At 49.5% G+C, this 15,325-nt stretch overlaps 1 protein-coding gene across 1 annotated transcript in view; it reads right to left on the bottom strand.

Annotated features, from left to right (window-relative positions):
- Positions 1–15,325, bottom strand: part of Chst13 (carbohydrate (chondroitin 4) sulfotransferase 13) — a gene marked incomplete in the record, with an annotated part of 17,481 nt that overhangs the window by 1,497 nt on the left and 659 nt on the right.

The following is a 15,325-nucleotide window of genomic DNA, read 5'->3' as shown; positions in this document are numbered from 1 at the left end:
CCCGCCCCGCGCTTGGCTGGCCGCAGGGGGAGCTCCCCGCCGCGGCTGCTGGGCGCGGGCTGGGCGGGGCGCCTGGCTTTGAACCTAGAGCCCCGTCGCTGTGGGTTAGGGCCCCAGGCCCTGCCCTGCGCTTCAATGTGGGAGGGATGGAATCTGAGCTTGCAGAGCCACGGGGAAGGGTGTGACTAATCAGGTGCTAGAGCCATCACCGGGCCCCGGGAGGAATAAAAAATTGTGACCGGGTCAGAACAGCCCAGCTAGAGTATGACGTCAGTGTGCTCGGTGTGATTACTGGCACAAATGCACACTGATTACTAAAAGTGAGACGCTGTGCGAGACGCTGTTTTAATTCCTTATACAAAGGAAACTGCATGGCTGTGATCCAAGCACTCGGGGAGGCGGAGAAAAGAGGATCACAAGTTCGAGCCCAGACTGGGCGACATATCGAGCCACTGCCTCAGAATAAAAATCTAAAAAGGACTGGGGATGTAACTCAGTGCAAAGGCCCTGGATTCAGTCCCCAGTAAAAAAAAAAAAAAAAAAAAAAAAAAAGTTTTAATTTCTTAAAATTGTATTAAAAGACTTCAGGATAAAACAAGAAGGACAATGACAATATTGGTCAGGACATAGAGAAAGTGAACCTTCACGCGTTGCTGGTGGGACTACAAAGCGCTGCAGCTGCTGAGAAGAGCGATGTGGCAGCTCCCCACCCCCCGCCCCAAAATAAAACATACGACCCAGCCGTTCCGTTCCTAGGTGAGCGCCCCGAGAAAGAAAATCATGTCGCACAAATACTGTGTGTGAATGTTCATAGCATTGTTCCTACTAGCCACGTGTCCACCAGCTGATGGACTGGTGAATAGTATAGGGTATAGCCCTACAGTGGAATATTATCCTTCCACTAGAAAGGAATAGAGATCTGACATGTCCTTCAACATAGATAAACCTCGAAAGCGATATTCTAGGTGAAGAAAACTCAGACACGAAAGGCCAAATGCAAATGACCAGAATAGGTGAATCTGTAGCAACAAAAAGGAAATTAATGGTTGTCAAGGGCCAGGGGAGGAAAAAGGCAGTGATTCCTAATAGGTAAAGGGTATGTTTTGGGGTAATGCAAATTTTCTAGGATTAGGTAATGGTGATGGGTGTATGACGTTGTAAAATTGAACATCTGATAAACATGAGTATTGTGGTGAGTTGTTTCTCAGGGAAGAACAAAGCCTTTAGGGTGTTTCCACTTCAGAAAAGGCCAGAGCAATGGCTGAAGTGGTGGAGCCCCAGACGCTGTGCCTACATGAGACCCTCTGACATCAGTGGGGTGGGGAGTGGGTGCGTATGCGCCCATACTGTGTACACTTCTGTTTCTGATGCTTAAAAGTATCTCAAAGCATCCACAATACAGTGGGGGGGGGACCTGAAGTACAGAACTGGGCTTAACATCTGTACTTTAAAAGAGCAGTGGTCTGAGCAACTGATTTGAAGGTAACAATATGCAGTGGAATTACAATGGTGAACTCCTACCATCTTGACTAGTGAAACTCTAAATTATCGCTAAGGTTTTATTGAAGAATTATTTTCTTATTCTCTTTAATGGTTTGAGCAATCTTTCATTCTTACATCTGGTAATCTGAGCAGTGTCTTTGAGGATAGCGATATACAGTGTAACAACCACTGTTGATTTGTATTAATTTGTCTTGAGACCCTGTATCACCTTGAATGTTTTTGCTTTGATTTGTTTATGTTGCGATACTGGTATGCTGCTACTGTTCTATTTTTTTTATTTGTTTCTCAGGTACTACTCTCTTTAAAACAAAATAAAAAAATTTAAGAGAGCATCAAAGAAAATGGAAAATGTTTCCGCAAGGCTAGGTGGAGGGATTCTTCCTTTAGAGAGGTGACTGACATAGTTGCAGAATCCATGAGGCTGTATTTTGATTCACAGTAACCGTAGATGGGAATCAGTGATGAGAATGTAGGCATTACTTGGCTAGTCCTCATGCCAGTATAGGTTGTATGTTTGAATTTTTCACAATGCAGAGTTAAAGCAGAGAGAGACAGACAGACGGGGACACACACGTGTAGATGAGATTTTGGAGAAGTTAATGGAACCTGTAACAGTGCAGGTGACACTACTGGGAGGGCTAGAATGTGTCTGGAAAGACACACGGGCTCTGGTCACCCCTGGGGAGAACCAAGGCTGGGATGGAGTGGCCGTCTTTGCGCTGTGCTCTGGCCTAGTGTTGATTTCCCCATCACATTCATTACATTACTTTGTCACAGTGTCGCCATGGGCGTGAATGGCAAGTTTGACCCTGACCACAAGGGCCGTGAAGGACTTGGAAAATCCTGTTCCCCTGTGGAGGAATGGCCTCAGGCACCTGGGTCCGCATGGTGCCAGGGGAAGGCTGTATGTACTCCGGGCTCTACGGCCAAGATCTGCTTTCAGCCTCCAGACAACTCTCCATGCTCTTGTGGCCAGGAGTGTCAGCCGTCTACCTAGCTGCCAGGTCTCCTGTCTCCCTGCCAGCCAACCCATGTGCCCAAGTCCACCCTGTGCTCATGAGGGGAAACAGCCAGACTCTACAGAATGCTGTGTTGCTAAGCTAGGATGCTCAGGAGGTTAGGTGCATTTGATACATTTTACATGTACAAAATTTTCCACTTACTATACTTCTCAGAAGATAATGCCTTCATAAGTCAAGGAGCATCTGTGCAGTTGTGTGTGTGTGTTGGAGGATGATATAGTCCCAGCAGGACTTAAGTCCACAAACCAGTGGGCTACTGGGTCCATCTGCTTGTGAATAACATAACAAGAGGATGGGGACTCTGCACACATTTCCTTGTTGTAGCACATACTAAAAATTGGAGATTAGCTTAATTGCTGTCTCCCTATTGGTTTGTTTCTAATGCTGGAAGGCACAGGTCTATTTTACTTTTTTTTCTAGCACTAGGGATTAAATCCAAGCTCTTTGCATAAAGCTCAATCCTTGGCCTTTTTCACTTTTTATTTTTCAGACAGGGTCTTGCAAAGTCACTAAGTTGTCCATGCTGGGCTCGAACTTGTGATCTCCTACCTGAGTCTCCCAGAGTGCTAGGATTACAGGTGTGCACCACCACCCCTGGCTAGTTTACTCTCATTTATGTCTGTGACATGTAGAATAGTACCGCCACACAAGGTGGCCTCAGGGTCTTGTGGGAGGAATGAAGTGAGTAGAGACTCCAGGCTCCCCAGTTTACCCCCAGGACATGTCCTTGTCACTCTCTGGACAAAGGTGGGGATGGTGAAGCTCCTTCATGCCCCACTGTGAAATCCAGCCGTGTGACAGCAGGCGCAAGTTGGGGCTCTGAATTCCCTAGCCTGGGGGAACAGGCAAGCATCCCTGGGGCGGGTCTGTCCACCTACCTGGTCCAGGTCATAGAGCAGCTGCAGGGGACTCCTCCTTTCCCCACTGAGCCAGGTGGAGCCCAGGGCCCTGTTTTCAAATGCTGTGGAGCACAAGGGAAGCAGTGTCAAAACTGCATCAGGTGAGCTATCCCTGAAGCAACAGGGTTTGGCCATCCCACTTAGGGTGTATCTTTTCTGGAACTGAGTTTCCCTCTGTGTTCTACCTGCCTCCTGGGTGTTTGGTGGAGTAAGGACATTGATGGGGTCCCTAATCTATCAGGACAGTGTTCTTAGAGTCCTTTTTGCCCCCATGACCTGCCCTCTAATGCTGGAAGGCACCAGGCAAGAGGGGACAAGAGGGAAGGAGATACCCAACCCACCAGCTTTCTGGGAAGGGCCTAACCCCCAACCTCACCCTCTTCCATCCCGTCTTCTCATGCCTACCCCTGCCACCTCCCCGTATGTAGAGCCCTGAGCAGCTCACTTGTCTGGCTGTCTTTGCAGCACTCCAGGTGCTGGGTGTGGGCAGTCAGGAAGGGCTGAGTAGTGGTGAAGCAGACACAGCTAGGCCTGAGCTGACTGGGTTCTGCAACACCACTGTGTATTCCTGGGAAGCCTGTACCTCCCTGCCAGAGCATGAGCTTCCTCATGCCAAATGCAGGTTTAACCACCAGGACTGAAGCCTCTGTGAGCAGGGACATTACCTGTCCCACTGCTACGTGCCTCAGTTTCCCTAAAACTATAGAAAAATCAGTCTACTGATAAGTTTATTCATTTGCTTAAAACCTGTCTTGAAGAAAGTCATTTTAAATTTATTCATTTAATACTAGTATCAGATAATCCCTGATTTACAATGATGTGACTTACTATTTTCCCACTTTACAATGGTGTGAAAACTATTCAGTGGAAACCATACTTTAAGGGCTGGGGATTTAGCTCAGCGGCACAGTGCCTGCCCAGAAAGCGCGAGGTCGTGAGTTCAATTCCCAGTACCAAAAAAAAAAAAAAAAAAAAAAAAAAAAAAAGGTGAAACCATACTTTGAATTTTGAATTTGAATCTTTCCCTGACTGGCAGTTTCTGGTATGCTCCTCTTGAGTGTGATGCCGAGCCTCAGCCATGCAATCCCAAGGGGAAACAGCCAAAGCTCTACAGTGTACTCCTGTGAGTTGTGACAGCTGCTAAGTTAAGTGTGTTAAATATATTTCCAAGTTAAAATATTTTCAATTTACTGTAGTTTTATCAGGATGTAACCCCATCATAAGTTGAGGAGTGTCTGTATTCTCACAAATATAGTTGAGATGATAGTATATATTGATCATAAGCTTCTTGATCACATTTTTCTTGAAAATGATTGTATTTATTAATAAACTAATGGGATATAATACAGCCTTTGAAAAGATCACCAAAATTGGCAGAGTTTTAGCTAGAATGACCAAAATGAAGAGGCTAAAATAACTAAAAATTGAAGTGAAAGAGGGATATTACTACTGACCTTAAAGGATTACAAGAGAATACTATAAACAGTTGTAACCCAACAAATTAGATAGCCTCCATGAAGTGGACAATTCCTAGAAAGCCCAATTCCCAAAATTGAAGACCTATAACAAGTAAAGACATTAAATTAGTAGTAAAAAACTCTTACAAAGAATAGCCCACAGTCAGATGGCTTCATTGGTGAATTATGTATACCAAATATTTAAAGAATCAACACTGATCCTTCATAAATGCTTTGAAGAAGAGAACACTTCCCAACTCATAAGATCAGTATTACTCTGATACCAAAACCAAAGACATCACAGAAAGAGAAAATTAAAGACCAATATCCTAAGTATAGACATAGACTCCTCAGTGAAACACCAGCAAACCAAATCCCACATCATATAAAAAAAAGATTATACAGTATACCGTGACCAAGTAGGATTTAACCCAGGAATACAAATTGGCTGAACATATAAAAAAATAAATCAGTTTAATAAGCCACATTAATAGAATACAGAAAAACCTACAGGATTATTAATAGATACAGAAGATTGGACAAACTCCAGTATCTTTCTTGATGAAAACATGATACATGTTAGTAAAAGAGAATGTCATCAAAATGACAGAGAACCTGTGCAAAACCCACAGTTAGTATTGTATTTAATGGCAAAAGACTTAACGATTTGTCCCTAAGACCAGCAGCTGGGCAAGGATGCCTGCTTTTACCACTTCCATTCAACACTGAAGATTCTAGCCAGGATAACAGGGAAGAAAAAGAAACATGTGGCACTTAAATTGGAAAGAAAAAAGTAAAAGTATGTCGACTCATAGGTGACACAATCCTGCATAAGTGAAAACCCCCAAGGAATCCACAAGTAATCCATGAATGCTAATAAATTTGTTGAGCAAGTTTGCAAACTACAAGATTAATATGTAAACCCAATTGTGTGTCTATGTACTACCAGTAATAAAAAGTGAAATTAGGAAAATAATTATAATATTAAAACATAAAATACAAAGAATAAGTTGATATCAAAAGATGTATATGGAAAACTTAACACATCAATGAAACAATTTAAAGATCTAAATGAATGGAAAGACATTCTGTCTTCATGGGTTGGAAGACTTAATGGTACTGAGATGGCAGTACTTTTCAGAGTGATCTATAGATTCAGCGCAATCCCTATTAAAATCTCAGCTGAAGCTGAGAATTCCTGAAATCCCAGCAGCATGGGAAGCTGAGACAGGAGGACCGCATGAGCCAAGAGTTTGAGGCCAGCGTCAGCAACAGCAAGACCTCATGCACCCCACTTCATTAGAAAAAAAAAATCCTAGCTGCTCTTTCCTGCAGAAATTGACTTTTTTTTTCTTTTTGTGGTTGCTGCAGATCAAACTCAGGACCTCATGCTTACCAGAAAGTGCTGTGTCACTGAGATATATCTCTAGCTCAGAAATTGACAATTAATTCTTAAATTCATGAGAAAATGGAAGGAGTCAGAATATCCAAAACAATCTTGAAAAAGAACAATTAGAAGATTCATAAAACTTACTATAAAGCTACAATAATCAGGATTATATGGTCAATGGATAATTGTGATAGAGGTCAATAAGAGGAACTGAGAGTTCAGATACCCTTACGTTTATGACCAATTGATTTTTAATGCTACATCAGTTCAGTGGGGAGAACAGTCTTCACCGGATATCTGCATGTAAGAGAATGAACTTGATACCTACCTCACACCAAACACAAAAGTAACTCAAAATGGATCATAGACCTAAAAGTTAAGAGTTAAAATTGTGAAATTCTTAGATGAAAACACAGACATAAGCAAGGTACTGTGGCACATGGCTATAATCCCAGCGCTCAGGAGGCGGGGGCAGGAGGATCACTGTGAGTTTGAGACCATCCTGGGCTACATACTGAGTTCAAGGCCAGTTTGAAGTATATAGCAAGACTCTATCTCAAAAAATGAAAAAAGTATTTAAATGAAAACAAGACATAAATCTCCATGACCTTAGATTAGGTGATAATTTCATAAACATCAAAAGTATAAGCAACAAAAATGAAAACATAGATAAATTGAACTAACAGTAAAATCTTTTATGCTTCAAAGGACACTATCAAAAAGGTAAAAAAAAAAAATGGGGAGAAAATATTGCAAATCGTGTGTTTGATAAGGCACTAGAATCCAGAATATAAAGATAACTGTTACAACTAAATAATAAAAATACAACCCAAATTTTAAAATGTGCGAAGAATATGGATAGACATTTTCCCAAAGATAAACAAATGGCCAATAAGCATATGAAAAGATATTCAGCATCACTAGCCATTAAGGAAATGAAAATCAAACTAGTAGAATGGGTGTAATAAAAAATAATAATAGTAACAAAGATGTAGAGAAATGAGGCCACATGCATTCATCACTGGGGGAATGTGAAATAGTATAGTCATCACAGAAAACTGTGGCAGTTCCTTTAAGAATGAACCACAGAGGAACGGAGAGACAGCTCAGCAGCACAGCACCTGCCTGGGAAGCGCAAGGTCCTGAGTTTGATTCCTGGTACCCAAAAAAGAATGAACCACAGAATTACTGCATGATCCAGCAGTCTCACTCTTAAAGTATATACTTTGGAGAACTGAAAACATGTTCACACAAAAACTTGTGCACAGATGTTCCTATCAGTGTTATTCATAATAGTAAAAAAAAGTGGAAACAATGAAAATCTATCAATAAGTGGATCGGGGCAACCTATTATATGATTCCATTTATATACAGTGTTCAGATTGCACAAATCCAAAGGGACAGAAAGATCAGTGGTTACCAGAGGCTGGTGGGGGAGCGGTAAACACTGGGGGAGATGGGACGTGACTGCCAATGGCTAATGTTCTGGAATTACGTAGTTGCACAAATTCTCAGTATGCTTTAAAAAAAAACACCGAGTTACACACTTTAAAAAGTGAAATTTATGGAATGAGAACTATATCTTAATAAAAATATTAATCTGAAAAATATACCCAAGACTATTGGATATCAATCTGATTTATAAACTGAAGTATATTCAATGGCTATTTTAATCAGTTCTTGGTTCATAAGAGCGTTGAATAAGACGATGCATAAAAAGATGCTCAACAATTCAGGTACAGGTGTAAAGAGAGAAAAACGTATATTTGGAAGGAGAATGAATGCTTCTCTCCCTCAGTCTTCAATAGAATGAAGTCTTTAAAATGCTGTTCATTGAAAATGTTCAAGAATTCCTTAAGACCAGTTTTTGGTACAGATAAAAGTAGAAAATGTGATATGCTGGAAAAGCGGCCTAGATCAGTGGTTCTCAAATTTTAGCCTGAAACATAGTTTCCCAGGCCCCATGACAGGTTTCCGGCCCAGCAGGTCTGGTGGGGGCCTGAGAATGTTCAACAGTGCTGGGCAGTGCAGTGCTCCTTGAGAGCCATGGCACTGGTACAGTGCCTGGCATGTAGCACAGAGTATGTGCTCAATAAAGAGGTGGGCAGAAGGAGTAAGTGCCAAAGCTGCCCTTGCCATGGCCTCCGGAAGCCTGCTGGGTATACCTAAAGCCCACTGTGGGGGGCCCTGCCCACCTCAGGTCTCCTTTGTACCCCAAGCTATGTCAAGCGTCCCTAGAACAAGGGTCCGGCTCACCCGTGATTGTGGCATGTGGAGGAAACTGTGGCCCTGGGACGCTCAAGACCTGCGCATATGTTGGAGGTCACTAATGGTTCAACACTTGAACTTCTACCTCCAGACTCCAACCCAGGGGATCTCTGTGGGACACGTGGCTGCCTCCTAGCATCTAGACATGTCCCACGAACACCACGATCATCAGAGAATGAGCTGACAGGAGAGGGCAAACATTTGGCTGGCCTCAAGGTACAGCGAGGCCTCAGGCTTAGGACTGGTGTGTCTGGCCGCTGCTGCAGGCCTGCGTATAGCGGCAACTGCGCAGGCTGAGCTAGCATGTCCCCGTGCTAGGGCGGCACCTCCCACCACCAGGAGAGGTGATAGGTCTCTCTTGCCATTTTGCTGACAACCAGTGTTACTGTGGTTGGAGGTCACCAGTAAAGGGGTGTCCTCAGGTCTGCAGCTAGGAAGTGAGCTAGAGCTGGTATCCACCCCTGTGATCAAGGGGCGGGAGAAGCAGCTTACAGCGACCGCCAGGCAGCCTGACTACCCCAGGGCTGCACCGCTCAGACTCCTGACTTTCCCAGACACCACCCATTCCCCAAGGCCTCTCATTTCCCGGCCAGACCACAGTCTGCAGCAAAGTGGGGACCATAACAGACCTTAAGGGCCGGTGGGTGGAGAGTGAGCGGGAACAGGCACCAGAGAGAGGCCCAGAATAGCCGCGGCCAGTGATTACAGGGGTAGGTTACCTCCACCAGACCACAGCGGCCCAGGGCCCGGCGGGATGTACGGGCTGGCTATGGAGGGGGACGGATGAGTGCGGGAGGTCGGAACGGGAGCCCTGGCGATCCCTGGGTTCAGCCCACTGGACACAGCTGGGGTTGGTCCCAAACAGCGACCCTAGGGCTCCTGCCAGTGCCATTCGCAGTGCCCCAACCCCACCTGGCCTGTGCCGTTAGCCCTCTGCTCCTCTGCTGGCTGCAGGTCCCAAGGCCTCTGCCAAAGGCATGACGGCTCTGACCAGCGGGCCAAAGAGAGAGACGGCGGGCGCTTGCTTTTGTAGTCTGCGACGGGCCTGGGCTGGAGCTATGACTTCGGTCACCCGGAGCCGCCGCAAGGAAGCCAGCAGGGGTTTCTGCCTCAGAAAAGGAAACACAACTAATGGGAGGTTAGGAAGAGGGGCGGAGAGAGAATGATGGGGGAGACGGGGGCCGAGACAGGGACAGGGAGACAGCCATGCAGCGCAGGGGCCCTGGCTGGGAGAAAGGGAAGCGTGAAAGCTCAGGGAGGGCCAGGGTGATGACACGGGCACTTCTGGAAGAGCCCGGGGCGGACCGGTTGATTCTGAAGAGGCAGGAAGCAGTGGGGGACGAGCTTCATGGAGACTGACGAAGCAGGCGGGCCCAGCCCAGGGTTCTGGTGTGTGGACCGGCCAGTACCGCTGACACCAGCCCAGGCTGCGTGGTGCCACTGGAGGTGGGCCGAAGCCTCCAGGTAAACACAGCGGTCAGTAGAGGGAAGCGAGGCTTTGCCCAGGTCCTCCGCAGTGCAGGAAGTACCTAGGGCACAGTGGCAGGGCCCCGGAATTCTGGGCGGGGCAGTCCCTGCACTCAGGTGTGCTCAGCACTTGGTGTATGTGGACGTGCTTCCTGCTATCAGGTGGAAACTATTACTGGCCCCATTTTTTGGCCTCTTTTTTTTTTATTTTTTGTATCGGGAATTGAACTCACGACCTCGCGCTTGCCGGGCAGTTGCTGTGCCGTACTGGCCCCATTTTTCAGCTGTGGAAACTGAGTGTCAGGAAGCAAAGAACTTTGGCCCTGGCCTCGGTTATTTGCTGTGTCCAGGTAGGATTTGACCCCAGGCACCAGTGTCTGCCATCCTCTTGGGGCCCCACTCACCCTGCACACGACCCTATCCATCCTTGTGCCCATGGACTGGTGGTCTCTGCTGAGCTGACTGATGAGAAAATGCCAGCTCGGGGAGGGAGAGCAAGCGCCTCAGGGTCACACGGACCGTGCTGGGGCAGACAGGACGCCTGCAAACATTACACAGTGAAGCCTTCTTTGCCAAATAAGGTAGCACCCAGATAAGCCTGAAAGAAGAAATCAGTCATCTTTGACCCCCGCCCACTCCCTGCCAGGGAAGGGGAGTAGGGCTAACGGGCATATGTCACAATTTGGGTGAAAATACTATTTGGAGACTCCCGGGTCTGTGTGCAGAGATTGCAGCATCGGGTTTCTGGTTAATAAGTCCTAGTTGGTCACAGTGTTGCAAGAGCAGAGGCGCAGAAACAGCCAGGCCCCGACAGCACTGACGCCATGGGGACCCTGGCCAGCGGCCACCAGGGTCCACGCCGCCTGACTCCTTCCCCTGAGGGGCTGTCAGGAGAGATCTGCCCGCCTGAGCTGACCAGATCACTCTTAGGCATCATCCCATCTGCTCTGGTTCTAGAACTGCCAGCACCCCTACTTTCACCCCATCACGGCTAGCCCAGCCCAGGCCCCCATCAGCTGTCCCAGAATAGCCATTGGAACCTCTTCATAAGTCTGGTATTTCTATTTCCCCCACCTTCATGATCTCAAAACCTGCATGGCTTCCCACTAGCTTGGCTCACAGAAGATTCCTTCCCAGGGCCCTCCAACACATGTCCACCCTTCCCCACAAGGTCACTCAGCTCTAACCACAATAACCTTCCCTCCTGCCTCAGGGCCTTTGCACTGGCTGGTCCCTCAGCCTTGGATGTTTTTCTAGGAATTTTGACATAGGTAAATGCTTCTCATTGACCACACATCAACTCAAATATTGCAAAGAAAGCCTTTCCAACCAGTTTAAAACAGAACTCCACTCAGTATCTTCCCGTGACTGTGCTCCTTTTAATACATTCACCAGTGCTGAAATCATCTGATTTGTATGTGGACCGACAACTCTGGAAGGTCAACCCTATAAGGAAGGGGACTGTTTTGCCTTCCTATAATTCCTGCACCTCAGCCAGTGTTGATGACTTTCTTTAAAGATAGGCGGGGGGGTCCCTTATGGCCACAGGGAGAGCATCCCAACTCCTAGCTTGCCATTCAGATCCATCCATGACTGGGCCCCAGTTTAAGTGCCTTTCTGCCCCCCACCCCAGCACTCAGGGAGCCTGAGCTTTACTCACAACACGTCGCCCACAGGCCGTTCTACTTCCCCCTGCCTTTGTCCGTGCTGCTCCTCTGCCTGCAGTTTCCTTCCCTCATTTCTCAGCCCATTGCCCCTGCCCTACGGAATGGAAAGGATAAGCACTTGAGAGTTAGTCTGTGATTTAAATTACAGCCCCGCACTTCCTGGCTTGAGTAAGTCTTCCTTTCCTTGGTCTCAGTTATCTCCTCTGCAGGGTGGGATTTCTGATTCCTGCTCTTTGGGGCCACCCACCCCGCCAGCTGGCCTCTGCTCAGAGACCTCTCCAGCAGCACCTGAGAATGGACGGCAGCAGGGTGGGCTGCTGCGGATTTGGCAGCCTCTCCCCCTCTTTTTCTAACCCACCTGGCTGCCCTCCCGGAGAAAACCTGCCCGAGGCTGCCGGATCCCTCCTCTCACCATCGCAGGGAGAATGTGGGAGAGAGTCTGGGTTAACCCACATTACTCCTGCACAGGAAATGCTGGGCTCTCAGAAGAGGGACGAGGCCTGGGGAAGAGGGCAGCAGACAGCCTGGCAAGGAGGCAGCTGGGGTCCTCCTCTGGGCACGGCCGTTTCTCCCTCTGCCGCACCCCCTCCAAGCTCTCCTTCCTGAGCCCAACTTCAGGGCCATCTGGACGTCACCTGAGGCTCAGCCTGCTTCTGAGAGGAACTTGTGACATTCTGCTGGTGTGGGAGAGGGGAAAGGGGCAGGACAGGCCGGGTGGGTTTGGCTCAGTGGCCCCGCTGAGGAGGGATTTCATGGTCACCGTCAGGGCTCTTGATGGGTGTGTCCCGGGGATAACGGACGCAGCGTGCAGAGCTGGCAGTGTAGTATTAAGAACATAAGCTCCACGAGGACAGGGGTGCTTGTGAGTTCTGTTCCTTGCCATTTCCCAGCGCCTAGAGCAGTGGTGGCAAGCCTGTGGTACGCATGCCCCAGCGGGCTGTTTCTTATCACTGAAAGCGCTAACAGGTTGGCCTTCACTGGCCTGGAGAGACACTTGGCGCCAGAAGGCACTGAGCACGTGTGGTCAGAGGCACACCCAGCGTGGGAAGCACAGTCACCGTGATGCCCGTGCAGAAGGGCAGGAGGAGACTGGGGAGGACAGTGGAGCTGCCACAGGGGCCCCAAAGGTAAGAGCAGGGTGCGAGGACAGCGGAGTCTCAGGCCGTGCAGCTCCTCCGCAGGACCCTGGGCTCTAGGCCATTGTTGGTATCAAGTCCTGGGGGAACGCTCCCCCAAAATGAAAGATCTCTGGGTCCCTGGGCTACATGAACCCAAGCCTGAACTGGAAGCCTTTCTGTGCTCCCTTGCCCAGTGGACGGTGACAGATCCCACTCTTGAAAAGAAAGGATCAGGGACAGGCTACCTGCCTGGGATGAGAGGTTGAAATTCCTTCCAGCCCCTGGAGCCCTTGTGCCCAGGAGCACTGTGGCCCTCCCTGGCTACAAACCACATCCCACCACCCCCTTCCAGTTTGGACATGGCTACAGGGACACCAAGGCCCGCTGAGGCCGTGGGCAGTGGGGTCCTCCTGCAGCAGGACAGCCCTTCCCAGTGAGCCACTCACATGCAGGCCTGCAGTTAGCTCCCACTCTCCTCTGAGGTCAAGAGCTGCAGCTCAGGGTTTGCGGGGGAGAAGAGCCAGGGGGGTGACGGGATGAGTCAGTCTGATGAACTCTTGCTCGCCCAGGTTGCCTGCCAAGGTTGGAAGGCTGGAAACAGGCTGTGGGTCTGAGAGAAGCTAATAGAAACAGAGATGGTGGGAGGTGGGAAGGGCTGCCCTATGGGAGAAAAGGGCTGTCCAGACCCAGGGGGAACGGAAGCAGGGGTCAGCAGGGACCTCCCAGGCCAGACAGAGTAAAGCCAACTTGCTGAGTGAGAGAGTCATGGTCAAGGGTAGATACACAGCCGGGCAGCTGGGCCGGGGTAGGAGGGTGGAGCCTGGGGAAAGAATAGGAAGGGAGAATATGAGTCACCCTTTCTAACACCTGCTGTCCCTTCCCCACACTGGGCCACCTCCTGGGTTTTGCAGCAGAAGAGGGAGGTCCAAAGAGCAAAGCCCAGGTAACCAGTGCCTTGGCTACATCCCTCAAACCTGGGTGAAAGGGGCGGCAGGACAAAGGTGTCTCATGGAGACATAAAGACACAACGACAATGCACAGAGTGTCGCCTAGAGATGCATGCCTGTCTGCAGACAGCTCTCCAGGGCCCAGATGTCTGGGTGGCCTCTCTCTCACACCGACTAGGGCCTGAGCCCTGAGAAGCTGGAGCCACTGTACCCTGCCCTGTCCCAGGACTAGGTAAACATCTGTCCGCTGAATGGGTGGGCAGAGGCTGTGAGGGCCGCAGACCCTGGGACCACACCCGGACTGCTCTAGGGCACTTTGTTGTAAGACCTGGTGAGCACCCAGATCACAGATAGGGCCCTGGGGCCAGGGGCTGGAAATACTGTCCGCACCTCCTTCCCACAGGCTTGGGGAGGCATCCAAGTGTGGGCGTAGTGGGGCCATGGCCAGTGGCAGGTGGAATGAGCTAAGATCTTATGATGAATGAGCACTGAGGAAGCCTCCCCAAGCTCTGCACACCTGGCTCCCAACCAAGCTCTGGACTCCATCCTAGCGGCAGTCAGGAAAGGTTGAGGAGAGAAGAAAGCCCTCACTCTGCGTTGGAGAGAGCTTGGTGCAGTTCCAGCGGAAGGCAGCCAGCACAGTCAGAGGCTCACCTGTTGTGATTGCCTGTTACCACATTTAAGGTGTCTTTCCCAGAAACCCTGTGTGCTACTCATTTTATAAATGGGACCCCTGAGGGCTGAGACGGGAAGGAAGGTCACTTCGCAGCTAAGGTTTACTGAGTGACTTGCAGCCCAACAGCCTGGACCCAGTGGGTCCCTCCACAGTAAGTGCTACCCTGGAAATAGCTTCCCGGCCCTCCTATCTTGGGTTACCCCCCAGCCCCACCCAGTCACTGTCCTTGCCCACGCGTGAGTGTGGGGCTATCTGGGAGATCCTGGATTGTTACAGAGCTCACGCTGAGGGTGGGGGAGTGGGTAGAGAACACCACACACGCACGCACAGAGAAAGAAAAACGGCCACCCAGATCAGGGTGCTCCGTGGCACCTCCAGCTCCAGGCAGATTATGGAGCTGGAACTGAGCCATCCACACTGGTCCCTCAGCCCTCTCTGGCCTCAGATTCCTCCTTCAGAAATGGGCTGACGAGAGGGTTTGAGACGAGCTAAGTAGACCCTGAGCGACAGCCGGCACATGCTTTGTTGGGAGCAGGCACTGGCCCCACGGAGACACGGCTGGCTGCCTCAGTTTCCCCCAGTCAGGCCTGCAGTGGGTTCAGCTCGGCCATTCCCGGGGTGGAGTGGAGCGCTCCAGGGCGCAGAGGATGGCGCAGATGGACAAGGCGAGCAAGCACATCAAGCTGCCCTCTCAAAGCGCCTGTCCTGCTCACGTGGCTTACGTGGAGCGGCTTCCCGGGGCTGCGGGTAAAGTGCGAAGCCTGATGCCCGCCGCCACCCATAACTGGCCTGCGCCTCCATGCACAGGCTGCCCACCGCGATGGGCACCTCTCCCAGGGGCTGGAGGGGGCCCAAGATCCTTGCTGGGATGCGGAGCCCGTCTGCACCTCTTCTGGGCCCCACCAAGACCC

This window comes from Chinchilla lanigera, unplaced genomic scaffold (assembly GCF_000276665.1).
Source record: "Chinchilla lanigera isolate Chin_1 unplaced genomic scaffold, ChiLan1.0 scaffold00020, whole genome shotgun sequence".
NCBI lineage: Eukaryota > Metazoa > Chordata > Mammalia > Rodentia > Chinchillidae > Chinchilla > Chinchilla lanigera.
This window is presented reverse-complemented; position numbering and strand designations above follow the sequence as displayed.